The sequence below is a fragment of the Anser brachyrhynchus genome (assembly GCF_964034855.1).
Source record: "Anser brachyrhynchus genome assembly, chromosome: 5".
NCBI classification, from domain to species: domain Eukaryota; kingdom Metazoa; phylum Chordata; class Aves; order Anseriformes; family Anatidae; genus Anser; species Anser brachyrhynchus.
Window position 1 is genome coordinate 37,347,389 of NC_137699.1, and position 14,078 is coordinate 37,361,466.

The window sequence follows — 14,078 nt, forward strand, 5'->3', positions numbered from 1 at the left end:
CTTATGTTAGAAGAGAAAAACTTATTGAGGTCATGTCCCTCAGAGCTATGACATGCACAAACCAACAATATACCTGTTCCTGGTATTGTAAACACCTTGAATGTTAGACTATGAGAGAGACTGAGGAATGGAAAAGGGTACAAAAACTTCCATTGGCCTGAAATACAGGCAGAAATACATTTTTGAAGAATGAGCTATCAAAGTTAGTGTCTACTTATCATAGAAAAGTCTTAAGTTTATGCATTTAACAGGATTTAAAAAAAAAAAAAGGGGTCCCTTTCATGTCTGGTTTTATTTTTGGAATCTGCAGAAAGCTGGACTCGGCAATCAAGCAATACGAGTGGACTGAGTTTCTGATGTCAAATAGCCAATGTCAGTACTGAATCACCTTTATAAAACAAAACCACTACCAAAACAGTCATGTTCCGTGTCACAAACCAAAAGCCTAAGCAAACCCTTGGATAAAACTGAGTTTCGTTTTGTCATGTTTGATGCCAGACTTCTCTTGCTTGGAGTTTCAGTTTAACCTTATAAACATACCAGCATGGAAATAGTTCCAAGTCATTACTGGAAAATGGGGACCTACATCCTTAAATTTATTTGCAAAGATACCAAATGCTTTCCTACACCTCATATGAGTATATACCAACACTCAATTATACAACAACAGACAGGCAGTGTAACTTGTTTTGGAGAATTTTGTTCCTGATGAGCTGTCCCTTACAAATCTTGCTTCAGGGCTGTAGAAACAATGCTGTGTTAACATTACATTACTTGACCAGTTACTTTACTTTTCACCTGTTTCTTCCTGGAGTTACAGTGACAGGTTCACAAAATTGCCTGATTCTAGAGAGGCAAACAAAGAAATAAATCCTGTCTTCTTTACCTCATCCTGAAATATCTCAGTCTGCTAATCATTCAAAAGAAGGCACATATATCTCACCCACAAATAAAGATTTTTCTTTCCTCTCACTGTAAATCTGTACAGTAGTGGCAGTTTTTATTAAACTGTACCTTGCAAAATCCTATGGCTAAAGTGACTTGGGCATTGCTGACGCTCAAGGATTCTAAGTCTTTTGTCAAATGGTAGTAAAAATGCCATCCTCCAGGCATGAAGGAACAGATGCAAAATCCTCTTCCTTTTGCTTCTGAAGAAATGACAGATCAGAGGTAGGAAATGACCTCACTTTTGCATGGCATGTTCCACTTCACTCCAGACACTAGCCTTCTTTGTGATTGCAACACCTGAAGTTGAAAGTTTCATTTCAACCACAGTAGTCATTCCAGTTGTCATAAAACTCAGGGCACTGACTCATTCAAGCAACCAATGGCAGTTCCACGTGGCAACAGATGGCTCTTAGTTTTGGAAAGCAAATTTTAACATTATAACCCTCATGAGGGAAATCAGTCTGGCAGTCTAGAGTACCACTTCCTATCATTATGGGGTTAAGGACATACTAAGTGGGTCTCATGATCTATAGAAATCTCATTAAGTGGATGTAGACATAAACAGAATGGTAATGAAATACTTTTGGTGGAAATGTGACAGTTCCAAGCTACCCCGTGTTTCTGCACTTATTATGATCTTGGAAAGAAACACCTGCTTGTCAAGGGAGCCTTTTCCAAGAAAAGTAGAATAAGAAAATATAAATAATTTAGTAATTCAATGGCTTGATTAACCCAACAAGCATCATCGCCAGTGGTTGCCTCATCCAGTACCTCAGACAAGTTCATACTCAGAAATGTGGTAGTTTTATGGCTAAATGTAGACTCCCCATAATCTATTTAAGTCCATTGGATGACTTAATTTCCAACAAATAACAGGGAATTACTAAAAAGAAGCCAAGAACAATCTCAAGCAGAATATATTTTAAAGTTTCCAATGCAAGTATTTAATCAAATTCTTAAGATTTAAGAATGTTTAAGCTGGAGGACTCCCTTTCTCCAGAAGAGTCCTTGGTGGCGGGGAAAGCTGGCACAGCTGATTAAATCACATCACTCTCCCATGAAAGGGAAGTGCTGTGCAGACGAAGCATGACCAAAAGCTAATTATTATTTGTGGAGCAAAAAGCTCCTTAGCTGATGGTGTGGCTGAGGTTAGATTACGACTACCTGAAGGCTGCTCTATATAAACCCCACACTCCAGGACACAGAAGGCACAGATCACCTCTTTAAAGCTGCCTTTCCATGTTCTTAGCAAGATCAGATGAAGTACTGGCTCCAAAGAATGGAAAATGCTGGTCAAACATCACAAAGTTCATGACAAAAGTTATTTAAAAGCACCAGTGTTATTAGAGGATACATGAATACAATAGGAATGCAAGTCTCTTTCATGAAGACCTAGATAGGAAATGGTTTCACTATCTGTACAAACTGTAAAACATCTCATTTATTTTCCCCCTTTCCACCAGTGACAACCTCAAAACCTTGTAAATCCATGTGCATAAATCCACAGAGGCAATCTCAACTCCTTCCTCCTTGGGACAGCAGAGTCCAGTGGCAAGGAAAATACTGGGAACAGGGGAAACCCAGGTTCAGATCTGTCTGCAGTGTGATCCAAACCTAGAACCAGACTGTTGCATCCCAGGTGATGGCCTCAGCGACCATGACATTACCGAGTGCCAAAGCATCCTCTTTGTGAACACTGGAGCGACAACATCCACCAGAGCAATAGATTTCAACCACTGCCTCCTACAAGGCATGTGAATGCTTCTGGGTACCTTAAAGAGGCACAGGAGGAGCAGGTCATTTTCTTTCTGGTTTTCCAGGACTTCCAACCTGTGCCTGAGAATCATCTTCCTATTAAAGCTTTGTTGAAACTGGCACATTCTGGATTTTTTTTTCCCCAATTTTCAGTTTTTACTAATTTGACACTCTCTAAGGGAGAAAAACCAACAGCACATTGCTGGAAAATTCTTAAGCAGCTCTTGTTACAAAGCACGGCAGTGCCAAACCCAGGAGCAGGATCTAGGGAGTCTAGCGAACGGTCACAGCTCTAATCACTCAGCTGCATGCCTTCATACTACTAATTTGTCATAGAAAAACAGATGGTGATGGTGGTGAGCTGGGCCAGATTCTTACACCTCCTTAACATTTATTACTTGTATTACAACAGCATCTTTGGGACTTCAGGAAGCCGGGGGCCCTGTTCTGTTAGGCACTGTACAAACATGGAGTAAGATACAGTCTCTGTTCTTAAGAGCTTCCTGAGAGAATACATAGACAAGACAGATAAAGGAGGGAGGAAAAGCAGAGAAGTGCTTTGCCCAAGGTTGCATAGGAAGAGCTTGCAGAACTAGGAATAGGTCTCAGATTGCAGGTCAGCACATTTCCACTTGTACAAACCCCCTCTGCAGACAAACAGCTGTAACCATTAAATCACTTGCTGAGCTTCCAAGAGCTTTAACACAGCTCACCACTCTGCAACTATCCTGTGTACATCTTCCACAGAGATACCAGGAGAAGTTCACCAGCACTGTGGAGATCGGTGTGCTCAACGCTGTCATCCCGGAGGACACAACGGTCTCAGACCATGAGGTGTGCAGCAGTAAAATGCTGTGCAAAAGGAGATTCACCCAGAACACCCGGGTGACTTTATGCAGAAAGCTGCACTAAAATACACTGAATCCTAGGACTAGGGAAAGCACCTTCCTCCAGTAGACCCTGTATACCATGTAAACTCGGCTGGCTAGAGGCTGAGACACCCTTTGTGCTCTGATGTTTTGCTCTTAAGCCTGGTTCACTGAAGAAGGGCCAAATCCACTTTAACCCCTTCCATATCGTGCACTTTTAAAAATACTCAGCAGATGCAGGAGCATGTGTGTGAAGTTTCAGCCTGTTAGAGGTTAAAGGAACTGTCTTACAGTGACAGCATTCTTTTCTGTGTGGAACTAGCTGAGATGTAGCCTGATGGGAGGCCACAACTACTGAAATTGTAAGGATGTCCATTATATTCTACAATATATTTATTCTACTCAGGTTGACAAAAATATTCCCCCCCCCCCCCCCCCAAAAAAAAAAAGAATTCTTGTAGAGGCCAATTAGCAACTGTTTTTCCAGAACCTTATTAAAATTTTTGTATTTTCTAAGAGGTTCAAGTGTAGTTCAAAAGTTTCAAGTAGGCTTAACAGCTAGCTAGATTTACCTTCTGACTAATACATTCACTCTCATGTCTCATCATAAATAGGGAGCTGGCCTGGCCTGGACTCATTCTACCTAGAAGTGCTTTATGTCAGAAGCAGGATTGGTTTAGATTCCTGATGTTGCCTCTGGGACACACTCTAGAGGTCCCTGTTTCTAGGGGCTTTAGGTGACAGGCAGATAAACTCACATGGAACGAGTCCAGGCTATAAGACTACATAGCTTTGCCTAGAACAAAGTAGGAAAATATTTAAGGTTAGAAACTGAATATAAGCCAGGTGAGTCCAAGGGGTTCTATACCGAGAGCTGTCTTTGTTAGATACTAATAATAACTAAATCAGGCATAATCATGAAACATGTCACAGATGCGCACACTCTCCCTCTTATCCTTTAAACTTTGCATTCCCATTTGATGAATTAAAGATAAGGGAAGACCTTTTTTGAGATTAAGTTTGGGAAACAATGACTGTAGCTACATCGGCAAGTAATGCAATGCAATTGAGGTAGATAAGCTGAGCAGAATGGAGCTGTAATCATCACGATACACGTTTGGCGGTGGGTTTACTTCAGACTAGCTCTAGTCTGGTCTCACGGAGGGAATCCCTGTTGGGGTGGGAGTGTGCTAAGTGTGCTGCTGCAGCATATTTACAGCTTGGTTTCATTCATAAGTCTCTCATGTTCTGAGACTGCACTGCAACAGAAACAAGACCGTAATAAATGGGGATTGTTAGATGATTGCTTCAGAAGTGTGCTCCTGGACTGAGCTAAAGCACCAAGGCAACCAGCGAGACCCACACTGCAGTATTACCACTGATTGTTTAAAACCAAACAATATCAAGTCACTTAGCATTTGTATTGACATTAGGTTTTGTCAAAAACAGAAAGCAAACAAAATCCAAACTCTTAATATCCTTAGGAGTGTTTTCATTGCTTATTTAATTGACTTTTCCTCTAGAGCTTTTACAATTCCACTGCACTAAACTGTGAAGCAGGAAAGAGGATCCTCATTATAATAAGGTCTGACAAGTTAAACTCTCCCAAATTGAGCAAACAAAACAAAGTTAAATGAGATTTAGAAACAACTGTATTAAGCCAGGATAGCATAAGCAAAAAAAAAAAAAAAAAGGCAATTAAAAACAAAACAAAACAAAAACTTGATAACCATTCTTCAAAATTATTGGAAGAAGCTCGCAAAAAATGGACACAGTGATGTGTTCTGGTAGCGGCTCTCCTTGAGAAGTTTATGTCTCCCCATATACTGATTGCCCATTCTCATGTTACACTGAGCGTGGCAAAGGAACAGCAAGAGTTTACAGAAGAATCTTTGACTCTCCATTAACAGCATTTTTTTTTCTACTCTTTGCTGGTTAGCATTGCAATACTTACAGCACACCAGGCTACCACTAGACATTTTTGAAGCAGAAGGATGAGAAAGGGCTTTTTTTGGCACTTGGCTAGAAGGCAGCAAGACACTTCTCTTTGTGTGAGGACACTGCCACATACATAGTACAACTGCTGCCATTTCAGGCTGTGCGTCTGCCCAGGGTTTGACTTGTGGTGCACTTTTAAAGCCCCTGGACACCTCTAGTAATACAGAAAATGTCTGGTTGTGCACTGAGCAGTATTTCATGGACTGAGACATTAGATACAGATTTTGATCTACAAGACTCTAGGAGAAAAAAGGGGAGGAACTATGATATTCCATAATTGCCTGCAGCCTCAGAGGCAGCTGGGATCTGAGTCCCATCAAGAAAGGAGCAGACTGTGGGTGCTGGCTTTGGGGAGTGGCTTGGTGCTGGCACGGGAGCTGGGTGTTGCTTCAGTGCTGGCAAAAGCCTTCCTCTGCACACGCAGAAGTTAAATCCTCTATCACCTCTCAATGAGTACATAACTATGGCAGAAGGCTTTTTTTTTTTTTTTCCTAGCACATGAGAAGGAAGCCTGTGGGCCTTTTCATTTTGCCTGCAAGGCTCTGAACTATCTAGGACAAGAGGAAAAAAACACAACTTGCTAATGCCTTCTGCTTCTCTAAGGTGAACCTCAGCCTCCTGTAATCTTGTTTGATGGGGGAATGAGGTGCCATGGTCTGCAGAGCTCCTGAGCAGGGAGAGGATGGGTGGGCAGGATGTCAGACGGGAGTTGCCAGTCACGCACCGTGCCCGAGTGACTCGGTTTCCATCCTGTGACACTGAAACAAGAGAGCTGCCACTATACACTATATTTTCAGAATTTATGGTTTGTGATTTATATTTAAGGAGGCAATAAAGAAATAAAGAACAACCAGCCTTTGTGATAAAGCCTGATAAACCTGTGCAACAGCAGTTACCTTGTGCTGCCTTAGAGAATATCTGAGAGACTAGCTTATGTCTACAGACAGCAATTGTACATTTCCATTTGTTACCTGCACACGCACCACTCCAGGAGCTGTGTTTCTGTGTCCTCTGCTGCTGTGACTCTGGGAAACCACTTTGTGCAGTGTGTGGTCAGCGACCAGAAGGACAGACCCTGAAAGGGCAGAGCTGGACCAAGAGAAAGATCAGGTGGCAAAGTGCTGCCCAGAGGAACAAACTAGCTCACAAAAGATGAGGTTAGTTTTAGCTTCTCCTTCTACAGTGTAACTTTTTCACCAGATGTGTTTAGATGGGGTAAAAGATATAACTATCTCAGGTGCGACATTTCAATATATTTTTCTGACAAGAAGTTGAATAATCAGATTTTTATAATTAAAGATCAGGGCTTAAAGGGAAAACGGTTAGCGATCTATCAACTTCTCCACTGTGGGACACAGTTGTTGTGTAAATCTTTTGCTTTGGCTGGGTCTGTGGGCTGAGGGTTAGGTGTCCTTCAGTTTCAGTTTGAGGTTTTGACCCACAAATCACAAGGGAGATGGATTTTCATTGTGTTGCCATGCAACACCAGAAATCAGCTCTGGTTGGAGTGAAAGAGGGCCCGCTTTGCTCAGCAGCCTGGAGAACAGTCGCAAAATTTTCCACACACCTGGACTGGGCTTTGAGTTTGTAACAAAGCTGAACACAAGCCAAGTTTCTCCTGGCTTTGTTACCAGGCTTTTTTGCACAGATCTATTATTCACTGCATTAATTTTTCCTTTTTTTTTTTTTAATTTTCTTTTTTTTCTCCTTGTCTTTAAAGTAAACCATTAGAAGGAAAAAAAGTTTTCTGGGGGAGAAAATGTAAAAGCAACAGCAGTGTTTCTCGGCAGCTGGGAGATGCGAGCTTGCAGTGAGCCGTACCACCACAACACCCCAGCAGCTACAAACACAGACTGATAGCTTCAAATGTAGGACAGTTCAGGGAGGGAAATAAAAAAAAAAGATAGAAGACAGAATGAGCGCTGTTTGTCTTGGCTGGTTAGCACATTATCCCCACCTGCATTTGATTCTGCTCAGTCTCCGTACTCCTCCCTCACTTTGGAGCCATGGAAATACAGGAAGTCAGGAGGGGAACGGAGACAGAACACTTTGTACTAGCAGCCAGACCACTGTTTAACTTCTTCAGCCAAAAAACAAATATGAATATGGAAAGATTTTATGGCGAGATACATCAACAGACTGAAGCAGTTCTCAGAAGCCTCCTACAGTTGCTCATTCAAGGTTTTTGACCTGCGGACTTCTCTTATGATTAATCACAGTGTTTGTTTTGTAGTAGTAGTACTGAGTAGTTATCAAGCGATGTGAACCACCAGGTATGCCATACCGAGCTCTATCTGCTGCAAGGACTTGCAGGTCTTCAAAACTTGCTCTCATATCTAGCCCTGGTTACTTTTTCAGTTTCGTTGAGGTTTGAAAGTGAAACCCAGACAACAACCTCTGTGCTTACCAGCAACGAAGCCTGGGTGCAGTGCACAAGATAGACAGCAGCCCAGAGCTTTTGAAACTGCACAAAACAGGACATGCAACAGCCAGCAAAAAATCAGTTGCAGACTATACTTAGTCTTAGACACACGCACAATAAAAATTAAATCACTTCTTCTACATTACAAAATTCTTTTATGTCAGACTACTTTTGTAGATTTTCTCCCTTTAAATACGGAACAAATTTTAGCAGCACAACTCCTTTGCACAGGCCTTAGGACAACACGGCAGTGCAAAAGACGAAACTCCAATTTTTGCAACAAGAAGACTCTGCAAGCCTCGATTTAATTTGTTTCCTACCTAAAATAAAGATATACAATTAAAGAACTGCAAAGTCAACAAAGAGCAGAAACTGAAGCTAAGGATGCAGATTCTGGCAATATCCCCCCTAATGATGCTGTGAAGAATTGACAGAACAAGAGGCATCTTCCTCCCTTATGCCTCCACAGATCTCAGAACTAAAAGTTTTTTTTCCTGGAGTTGCCTCACATAAAGAACCATCAGGAACCTGATAGTGCTGTGACAAGCACTTCTCGTGAGCCAGATGAAATTTAAGATGCAAACTGCAGTTAGTTTGATAACAACAAAGTGCTTCTCTGAATCCACAAACATTGCCTCACTGAAATATCCTGATCTCTTCTAGAGCCTTGGGGATGGCAAACCAGTCTCAGCTTTTTCTCTGTCACAGAAAAAACGAAGTTTCTAAAAAGTTGAGGAAAACAAAAATAGAAATGTAAAAAACACTATTTCCACAAGTCATGTGCTATTGTACAAATGCTGATCACTATAAAACCATGGCACCTAAAAGCTATTGCCTAAAAACTGTTGAAAATGAATGTCCGAACAGATATTCCAGTACAAATTTACAGCCTTCCTCCACGTTACATGTAGTATATTAACATTTTACATTTATTTATTTTGAATGGAGAGAGGGAATGGCACTCACTAGTGGAAGCTGTGAAGTTCAATTACAAGCATTTGAAATGGGGAAGCACAGAATTAAGATAAGTGTTAAATGAAAACAAACAACTCAAAAGAACAAGGATAAAGAACAATTCAGCATGCCTTCCTCCTTCCCATCTCCTCCCGCTCAGACACAGGACAGCATGCACATGAAGGGGTTAGGAACCACAAACAATCCTAATCCCTGAGTCACTCTTGAATATCACCGTATGTACTGTGCTGTTGTCTGTAATGGAACAACACTGAAATGGTGGCTTGCTACCTGACTACCATGGTGAGACTTTTTTCATGTGTTTACAGACCTCTACAGCAAATTATCTTTCTCTAGATATCAATGTAGATGTGTGTTTTGGAGTTAGTCATACTGATGCTTCTTATAGTCAGTGGACAGAAATGGGCAACTAGTTTCTAGTTAATGCAATTTATTTTAGATGTGTATTTTAGGATGGTATGCATTATGCTCTAGAGGTACCTTTCCCCCACTACAGAGTCCAGACTTATAGATCAGATGTCATCATTTACAGCAAAACATCCCAAGTGTCAACATGAATCCCTCCTCCTGGGTCAAAACCTTTCCCCACTGCAGTGAATGAGGTTCTGACTGATGAAACCAGAAGCTCACTTATTGTTGCTCCGTCTCTGTTTCATCTGCACTGCTATGCTAGGCCATATCACAGTCACCAGGCCAAGAGTAAACAACCATTAGACGCTGTGGGCATGGCCTCTTCCAGTTTAGGAGCTAAGCTTGTTGTCCAAAACCTGGTAGGAACAGGGAAAAGCTGCTGGCAATAACTTGGCTCTAAGGCAGTGGGTCCTACAGACCTGGAGCTCAACAAGAGGCAAGAACAGGGAATCACTGCCTAAGTTAAAACATCACTGCTCCCAGATTGCATCCTTTGCCGCTCCTGTGATTTGCCATTTGAAAGTTTCCCCAGGCTTTTCACATATAATGTCATACACATGACAGTCACCAAATAGCTTGTGCCTCAGGTATCTCTGTCGCAGCAGAGGGATCTCTCTCCCATCTGCCAAGCAAGAGCAAACAGATGATGCGCTCAGTGGGCAACAATGCACAAAGCATGCAGCCTCACAAACAGAGGCTGTGGTGCAGACTGGGGCTATAAAAACACTGCCATGAGACCCAGCTGGCAAAAAAAATGCCCTCAAGGTCTTGCCTGAAACTAGCCCATTGCTGTTGTGTTGGCTTCTTCCTCCCAGGGGACTCCTCGCAACTGTCCTGAGTTTCAGTGCACATCCTCACCATTCAGACCAGTATCAATTTCTAATTCTCCGCAAACTTTATTATTGAGTGGATGGTTGAACATCAGAAATTTTTGTAGATTGGTGTCTGAAGAAAAAAACGGAAGAGAGTCAGAAGATGGAAAAAAAGCAGGAAGTTGACACACTGTTCAGGAAAGAGAAGCTATGGGATCACAATAATAGACCATTTTCAAACAAAATTTCATTGCCTTTCACCCAGTTAATTATGCTTCAAATTGCCCCAGATGGTGCCAGAAGCAGTCTTAGAAATAGAATAAATGATGATAATAATACCAGCTTGGTTTTGTGGAGCCTCCATAACTGGGTGGCACCTAAATAAAAGCATCTAAGATGCCAGAAGCCAATTTGTGGTTTGGTTTTGGATTCATTTACAATTTGGTTTGGCTTTCAAACAGATCTAAGTATGATTGGGGTAGAGTACAAGAATACAGAGCCCTCTTATTTCTGTGGGGTGGGCAAGGTTTGCATTTCACCACCGCCGGTTCGTGGTTAGCCTCTTCTTTTGGCTATTAAATTTGATGAAGATTATAGAACTGTCGGTTGCTCAAAGCACTGCTAGAGTTAATGACGGTCTGTTTATGTATACATCTATGTTTGTGCAGATGCGACTGCAGAAACAGGACCAGAATCTGGGTAGCTGGTAAGTACATATGGAACAAAATACGGTCATGTGCTAAAATACAGGACTGGTAGCTTAAGCAAGTGATGACTGCCTTAACAAGTGACCCAGGAGAAGTCACCCCAAATACCATTTTACATCCTCCACAACATACTGGTTTGGAGCATAGTTTTCTACCAAGAATTTACAGGTCATGAAATCAGGGGAAAGCACTGACAGCTATATGAGCATTTAAGCTGTATGCATTTATAGGAGGCTTAAATAAGCAAAATTAAAAATAAGAGTGGGGTAATAGAGTTCATTTTTTGACAATGTTTAAAATATTAATAAGATCCTTATGATTTATAAAATCCTTTAAGATGACTTGAATATGAAAAGTGACATGATAACAACATGCCTGGTTCTAAGGTTTCTTTATGCTGGAAGCTATGCATGTAGGGGCACATACCAACTTTCTAAAAATGTAACTAGGTCAGGTTACACAATTCTTAGAACAGAAAAGGAGGTGGTTGTTGTTTATTGTATTTAGATCTGCTCTGATTGCCTTTGTGCTGCATCTTCCATCTTGCTATTTAAACTTAAAATATGTGGCCTCCAAGAGGTCTGTCCAGCCCAAGTACTTGGCTAAAAGCTCTGCAAAGCCCCAAACCTTGATGCATTTTTCTCTCCTTTTAAAATCCATGCATAGATACATGTGTCAGTACACCATTTGTGTTTTAACATGCGCACACGCAACTTACTGAATGTTCACAGTCTCAAGTTTTCCAGATCTCCTTTTTCTAAATATCTTAAGGGCTATCACTGTATTTTAGAAGAATCAGTGTTATAAATAAGGATAATCGGGATTATTAAAAGTGAGAGGAAGCATCCTGTGATTGGAAATGAGGAGAAATTGGTTTGTTCAACCTTGTAAAGCAAAGGCTGAGAAAGGATACTGTGGCCCTTTATACATAGAGTATAAGATACTTGCCATGAATAAAAGTAGCTAAAGTGAGAAAAAAGGTTTCTGGTTCTCTGGAGATTGAAGTCCTGTAAGCTACTTCCACATGAGACCTGTGGTGACAGGATGTCTAAATGGCTTAAGATGGATTTTGAGGGGATTATGGAAGGGACTGTTTAATTTATAGAGAAAAATTCCTGGAATATGTTTCTGATGCATGTCTATAGGTATCCAGTATATTGGTACACACAAGGAAGTTTGAAAGGGGAATGTGTTTGTAGTGCATTTATGCCTGATTAATTTGAAACTTCAAGTTTTCATACCTTGTGATCACCAGGAAGAATTATTCACCCTCCTGCCCTTTTTTTCCTGCTATTTTCCTCCATCTGCTGAATGGCTAGAGGTTGGCAGAAAGAGATGCAGATGCAATCACTGATGCTCCTATCCCATTACATTCTCTTCAGTGTCCAGTTGGCACATCCCACTGGCACTCACTAAACTGAGCACAGATTTTTCTTTCAGGTCATACTGGCAGGTACCCTACTGGGTTTCCCTCTTTACTCAGAAGAAAAAGTTATTAGTCAGCTTTTTTTTTTTGTCACCTAGGAGTCTTATTTAGTACACACTTCTGATTTGCAATGCCTTCCTATTATGTTCCTACAGCACATTATAGCATAGCTTTTGACCTTCCACTATAAACCTACATTTTATGAGGATGATAAGAAGTATTTTGTGTGCTATGATCACAGGAATGGAAGGTCTGCCCTCTCATGAACCCAGCATCTCTCTCATGGCTGAAACTGTTGGATATTAGCTTCAAAGGCAGAAGGTGGTTCTTTCCAGCCCTGTGTTCCTGAATACCATTACAAACTATTACGAAAGACTTGCATAGCCTAGAATGCAGAGACTGGAAAAAAATTGACAAGTCTTTTAGGCTTGGGTGGTATTCAATAATTGCATTTGAGAAAACAGCTGAAAACAGGTTTAGCGTGGATTCATATAAATTAAGCAAGTACATCCAGTTCCTTCCTCACTTTGGCGCCTCTGAGGGCAATTTTCATCCCAAATGTTTCAAGACCTCAGCTTTGAAATGCACACGAAGGGAGATAATACAGACAGAGATCTGGCAGGCAAGAAATACAATAAGTGGAACAGTGATAGGGAGTAGAAAAAGGGAAGAGAAGTCTGGACTGGGAAGAAAAAACAATGAGGTTGGAAAGGCAGTATCCTGAGGAACGGAAAGGCCAGCAAGACCCTGACACCGTGTGATGTGTCTCTACTACAAAAATACACCTATGGTGTCTTCAAAGAACCAGAGAAGCTGCAGCTAATTTAGAATCAGAGCTATGCTTTGAAACACATACGTTTCATTTTAGTGTTAGGAGAAAGCAATGGAGAGATTTTCTGACCAACACGTGAAAAATCACCCAACACAGAGCTTAGAACTCAGGACCTTTTTCTCTCTGTCCCATATTTACTCCTCTAGAGGACACTGTTGTATAAGAGCAGATGCACAGTAAATGCTAAAAAACACCTTTTTTTTTTTTTCTTTTAAGAGACAAGACCCATGAATGTCTGGTATTCAACAAAAGTGTCACTTCTAAAAGATTTCTGCAGCACTTGTCTGTATTTCTTGGGCATGAGCACCTGCTAAAGCTCTGTGTGTCTGACATGAGGGTTTACCTCTCTGTAATAGCATGCTGCCATTGCCTTCACTAAGCCATCCATGGACCCGCCATATACACAAAGCTGCCTTCTACTTCAAAACATTGCCTCGCCGTCCCAGGCTGTGGTTGAAGGGGATTTGGTTGGGCACAGAGGTCAGTGCACCATCAGGGCCATTGGCCATGTTCCCTTTTCTGACTTGAAACCCAACCATGGCTACATAATTGCACCACAGAAATAAACACTTAGAATTTATTAATGGGAAAAGAAAAAGGAAACAAACAAACAAAACAAAACATAGCTTCCACGTGCATTAGGGTGGAAATGGGGTAGATGCTAACTTGGGTACAGCTCTCCAATGACTGAATAAATAGCAGTAACAAGGCAGTTCCAAAGTTTATCAGATGACTGTATTCATTTGCTCTAAATATCGTATTCAGTGATTTGTGCTGATTCTTCAGTTTGTGGGATTAGTTACAGTTCATTGTAAGTTCTAACTGTATTTCCATGTATTGTGTTAAGACCTGATTCAAGAGTAGTTTTATTTGATAAAAACCAGATGTTCTTAAAAGAGACTCTCTCCTTCACAGTACAAAAC

General features: G+C 41.1%; 1 protein-coding gene and 1 long non-coding RNA gene across 15 annotated transcripts in view; one reads left to right on the forward strand and one right to left on the reverse strand.

Annotated features, from left to right (window-relative positions):
- LOC308196352 overlaps positions 1-14,078 on the forward strand; it is a 108,780-nt gene that overhangs the window by 55,958 nt on the left and 38,744 nt on the right. For all 6 annotated transcript variants that reach the window (XR_013952155.1, XR_013952156.1, XR_013952157.1 and 3 more), the window contains exon 3: positions 10,859-10,896. This is a non-coding gene — a long non-coding RNA (uncharacterized lncRNA). The remainder of the gene's footprint in view (positions 1-10,858; positions 10,897-14,078) is intronic.
- KCNQ1 (potassium voltage-gated channel subfamily Q member 1) overlaps positions 1-14,078 on the reverse strand; it is a 409,605-nt gene that overhangs the window by 33,995 nt on the left and 361,532 nt on the right. The gene's annotated exons all lie outside the window — the stretch shown is intronic.